This window comes from Procambarus clarkii, chromosome 56 (assembly GCF_040958095.1).
Source record: "Procambarus clarkii isolate CNS0578487 chromosome 56, FALCON_Pclarkii_2.0, whole genome shotgun sequence".
Taxonomy (NCBI): domain Eukaryota; kingdom Metazoa; phylum Arthropoda; class Malacostraca; order Decapoda; family Cambaridae; genus Procambarus; species Procambarus clarkii.
This window is the reverse complement of record NC_091205.1, coordinates 27,578,475-27,584,474: the sequence shown is the minus strand read 5'-3', so window position 1 is coordinate 27,584,474 and position 6,000 is coordinate 27,578,475.

Below are 6,000 nucleotides of genomic sequence, written 5' to 3'. Positions count from 1 at the left end.
TTATCGAAGGGTGATGTGGCATTATAGAAGAGTGTTATGGGGTATGTCCACATATTCGAGGCGCGGCTATCCGGATGCAAATCTCATCGTATACAAAAACGGTTTACCGAAAGATTTTATAACCTAACTTTAACTAATACATTTTACCATATTATATATAATGTATAAATTATATACATACGGTTTTCACAACAAGACGAGCTTTCTAGAATTGTGTACAATGTGACCATATCTCGGCTAGTAAGATGTCCGTGATCAAATGTCATCGGTTATGTCTCACTGTTTCTAACAATCGGAGAATTCGTCTTTCCAAATCACTACGTCATGGTGAAAATTGCTAGTAGAGAGCTATATCTAAGATTTTGTTGACCGGACTGTATTTGCAATCCACACACGCAAACACGCACGAATACTCACGTGACTAGAGCGCGAGTTGCGTGAGACGGTGCGTGTGTTTGTCCTGTAGAGCAAGAGGTCGGAGAGACCACACTGACGTGAGTGAGTCCCTCCTCGACTCTCACCCGGAACAATAACGACTCCCTGTGATTTTAGGCTTGAATACGACACTTGGTGTTGTAGCTTATAGGTTGTTAAGCATCAAGAGGGTTATTAAGACCACACCGGTAGTTTACTAACCAACCAGCAAGTATACTTAGTTCAGGACTATAGTAAACTCGCAGTGCACATTCACCAAGATGAGAGGTACACTTCTCATTTAAAAGAAAACGGGTGAAAATAATAAGAGGAATGATTGACCGAAGGAGAGAACCCTCCCTGCTTCCCCCTCTCACCCGACTCTTGCTACATCTAGCGACAACGGGTGTCGCTAGATGTAGCAGGAATTATCGACCTTATCATATCATGTTGTATATTAAGAATCATATAAATGGTTGAAGAATAAGAATATACTGATGTGCACAACCTGCTCTTGTAACGTTGAATTAACACCGTTTGTCCATAATGTGATTACTGGGAGGTATATAGTGTACAGCCCATCCTTATACCACCTGACCTGAGGTCAGGTGAGTTGTTGGGCGTTAGACCCTGCTGGCTCAGGCGCTGAGCCACATTCTTTGAACAAGCATCGTGGAATACTCTCTCAACATTGAGCCCATAGGTGGCACAAGTTTCATAGTACGAGCAACGCTTGAGATCTGATGCTAACTTCCTGGCACGTCCATCATCTATAACACGAGGGTTGTTCTCGCTGATGGCGTCTGTCACAGGAGCGGGCAACTGCCGCTCGTTAGAGGAGCGGCAGTTGCCCGAGAAAGGGCCGTAACTGGCCCATGATCAACTCCCTGGTTTCATTAGATCATCAACACGTGGTTACCTGCGGCAGGTGTGGGCTAGGGCCCCTCTATCCCCCCTCCCCCCCCGCTCTCTCTACCATCTTCTGCTCCCTCTCTCCCACCTGTGACCCCCCGTCCTTCCCTCTCCCTCGTCCCCGTCCACCAAGCGCACCTATGTCAGAGCCGCCATTTTCACCAGTCGACATAAGCTTTAACAGACAATGAAAGCTTTCCCGCCTCAGTTTTCATCCAATACACACACATACACGCACATACACGCACACACACATAAACACACAAACACACCACAAATCAAGCATCTGCTTGTATCAACAGTCACGTCTGCCACTTTACTAGCCTCGAGGAGCCGTAGTCGTTGTGTCGTGTACTGTAAAGTGTCGTGTCTGTTGGGTCGCGTGGTATTGTGCCACGTTGAGAGGATAGTGTCGTATCCTTGACAACTTATATTTCCCGACAGAAAATATTTCAGTGCGTCATGCGGTGTGAGGTGACGCAGGTCGACGGAGTGAGGTGATGCAGGTCGACGGAGTGAGATGACGCAGGTCGACGGTGTGAGGTGACGCAGGTCGACGGAGTGAGATGACGCAGGTCGACGGTGTGAGGTGACGCAGGTCGACGGTGTGAGGTGACGCAGGTCGACGGTGTGAGGTGACGCAGGTCGACGGTGTGAGGTGACGCAGGTCGACGGTGTGAGGTGACGCAGGTCGACGGTGTGAGGTGACACAGTTGGACGCACAAGCACTCGTTCCCTCCTATGGGAGACTCACGCCGCTGTCACTGGCTAACGTGAGAACACGAGCGACTCATACATAATGCAATATGCAGTCTGCAACATGCACGGAACACGGAGTGACTGTCAGGGTGCACTGGGCCGCAGTGGAGAATGGCCAGTCACGATGGTATTTTCAGAAGGAAACTGAAACATGCGTCCGTGATAAATTATCAACGTTATTCACAACGAAAATATGTATGGCGATGTAAAACGTTTGTATGTTGGGGATTCCTTGTGGTCGCATTAGAGTAAGAAGATAAATTAACATTGCAATTGTCCCACAGGTCCATTAGAGGCAGGTTCTGTTAGCTTACAGGCCCATGCATTTGTTGTTTTTAGATAACATTTTAACCCCCTTGTTATTAGCTCTAGACGATAACATTCTAATCCCTTGTTACTAGCTCTAGAAGATAATTTCGTTTCTCCTACCAAAAACATGTCTAGATAATATTTTATTCCTTCTGGTGTTAACGCTTCTAGATATAATCTCAGGTATCCCTTTTGCTTTATTGCATGCCTTTATGCCTTGGCTTGAAGCGTTTACTAATCTTTACTCCCATGCAGAAACATTTACATCGAATTTACCAACATCAACATTATTGATATCCAGTGTCACTTTCCTTTTTCAAACTTGATGATTTTCATTTGTCCGCGCTGACCTGGTTAGTCCCAAGGACGCCCCCAGTGTAAGACTGGCGGGGGCGGTCCACCGGGTCTGTGTGTGGCGGTCCACCGGGTCTGTGTGGCGGTCCACCGGGTCTGTGTGGCGGTCCACCGGGTCTGTGTGGCGGTCCACCAGGTCTGTGTGGCGGTCCGCCGGCTCTGTGTGGCGGTCCACTGGGTCTGTGTGGCGGTTCACCGGGTCTGTGTGGACAGTCTGTCAGCTGGTGCGTGGTCGGGGGTCTCCTGAGTGCTGTCTTCCCACGGTAGACGGGTGTTGGGGATGGTGTGTGGGGAGGGGAGTCGATGGGAGGGTGTTTGTAGGAAGGGGGAGGAGAATGTGGGGTGTCTCGAGAGTGGGGGGGGGGGAGGGGGAGGAAAGGTGGGGCTTGCGTGTGTTCATCGTCTGCGAACATTGACAAGAGAAGTTATTAATTAAGATAGATCAGGAACAGCGGAGTTCTAGAACCGAGCCTCGTGGCAGCCTATTCAATGACGTGCAGAATATAGCATTTTGTAAGTGTTTTTCTATCACCAACCACTCCAGTCAGTCATTCCTTGTCGTCTCTTATTTTAAGTCAATAAGTCAGGTCTATTCCAATTAATATTTCTGCATTCTGATTTGTTATTCAGTCATATATCACTCAAATCAGAAATGCAATCCGATCCTTAAGTCACTCTTGTCAATCAGTCTGTTAATAAATCTAGTCAGTTACCATCAGCCACTACCAGTCAGTTGAGCACCTGTTCCCACACTCGACTGGAGAGTAAAAGTCTCCACCCAGACACCTGTCAGCCCTCAGCTTCTCGAGAAAGTAACTGTATAATCGCTCACTTCTTACCACCAACTTTTGTTTTCGTTCCAGCAACTTTTGTTATAATTCCGGCACCTTTCGCTTTCGTTCCAGCAACCTTCCATAATCAGGATATGGACGGAGCTCTGGTAAGCGAGGGCAACAGCATACATAAAATTCGTCGCGGTAATATATTAGATTTATTTTCTTTTTAAGTATTATTATCATTATTAACATCTTTATTGACAAAATTAATTACAATTTTGCCTAATCTGATGATTTCAATTAAGTCTTTAAAGTGAGGATAATGCAGGTATTCACTGTCACGCGAGACAGAGGGTCATACACAAGACAATAAGTCTAAACTGTAGGCTGAAGTTCATAAGTGATGCATCTTAGAAGTAATTAATATAAATAAAAATTGTTCTTCATTCTTTAAAATGGATAAGCAAATTTTGGATAAATTGTTAGGATGTCGTCCAGAACACATGAGTCAATCTTTGTCAAAGTTTGTCAAAATGAATCAAAGTTACACATCTTTTTAAGGAGAGTAATATCGGCGTCACTAGAGGGAAGCACTCGGAACAGGAGGTTAATAGCCTATAATAATATATACCGACTGCATTTCCTAGTCTCGTGTGCGCATCAGCAGTCGGCTATAGCGCAGGGAAAACTGACTGGGCGGGCACTCATCCTTAACTGTTAGCTCCAGTTCACCCAGCAGTAACTGGGGACCTGGTTGTTAACCGATTGTCCGGTCGTGTTCCGGGGACAATATAGTGGGTAAGGCATATCACGAGCTATGGGAAGAAGTTCTCAGTCCGCTAATAGGAGCCAGAAGTCGTCTGATCCTATACCCATCTCTGTAACCAGACGCTGAGTGGCATATTTAGTGTTATGACGTCCGTAGCGTTATGACGTCCGTAGCGTTATGACGTCCGTAGCGTTATGACGTCCGTAGCGTTATGACGTCCGTAGCGTTATAACGTCCGTAGCGTTATGACGTCCGTAGTGTTATGACGTCCGTAGCGTTATGACGTCCGTAGCGTTATGACGTCCGTAGCGTTATGACGTCCGTAGCGTTATGACGTCCGTAGTGTTATGACGTCCGTAGCGTTATGACGTCCGTAGCGTTATGACGTCCGTAGCGTTATGTCGAGCGACGGGCGGAGTTTCAGGAGATAATCTTTGAAATTCACCCACGTGGACTCCCTCGCCTCCCCGGTGTCATAAGCCCCTGACGCTCACTGGTTTAGAGAGTAATGACAATCCACTGACACAGATTTGCTCGTTACGTTACCAGCGCCTTACAAAACATATCGGTAACATAACACACACTCAGAAGAATCATAGAGATGTTAGGAAGTTTTCTTTTAGCGTAAGAGTAGTGGAAAATGTAATGAAATAAAGGAGCATCTTGAAGAAGCAGATTACAATCATAACTTTAAAAGTAAATATGATAGGGAAATAGGCTGTGAGTCACTGCAGTAGACAACCGGCGGCTACAAAGGCGGTGTCCAAGAACCTGCTCGATCCTGCAGACACACAAAGGTGAGTACACACACACATTTCCGTCATGAAACAGATATGGGGCCCAAGTGACGCGACGCCGTCAGTGATTCGTGGAAATATCCTCTTCCGTAGTTATTAGTGATTGCACAAGTAAAGATTCTGCTGTAATATTCCAGGTCGACCAGCTCCCAGGTCAGCCCTGGTGTGTATGTGTATATATATATATATATATATATATATATATATATATATATATATATATATATATATATATATATATACACACACACACTCTCATACATGCATAAAACAGTGTATAATACTACTGTTAATAGCGTTAACTTTCTCTCATTTCTCTACCAAAGCATTCTCTTATGTTCAAGCACGACTGTACAATGCTTCAGCTGCCTCCTTTAAGGCGATATTTTACCTGGTCCCACAGAGTGTTATATCCAGCTCGGTTCTCTAATTGCTTCTTTATTTCTGGTGTCACTATTATTTAAGCGAAGCTTTCCGGGCGCGCTCGTTCGGTTTGGCCTTTTAGCTCTAGTGGCCTATCAGGTTCCAGCTTGTGTGTGTGTGTGTGTGTGTGTGTGTGTGTGTGTGTGTGTGTGTGTGTGTGTGTGTGTGTGTGTGTGTGTGTGTGTTAGCCACTACTGAAGTTGCCTGGACAAGCACATCAACATCATCACGCAATAGTGTAACGAGGAATGTAAGAAGCTATAGACCTAACATTTCCAGTGTCACTGTTAGTGGGAGGCGTGTTAGTGCTTATCTACCACATTCTACACCATCTGGAGGAATGAACACACCTGGTGAAACGCCACACCTCACCAGCCCTCCCTCTTGGTGGGCGGGAAAGTGGGGGCGCAGGGTGACATGGCCATTTTTTTCTGCAACAGATGACGACGGAAAAAGAATATTTAATAACTTATATAAAAAAGTAAAA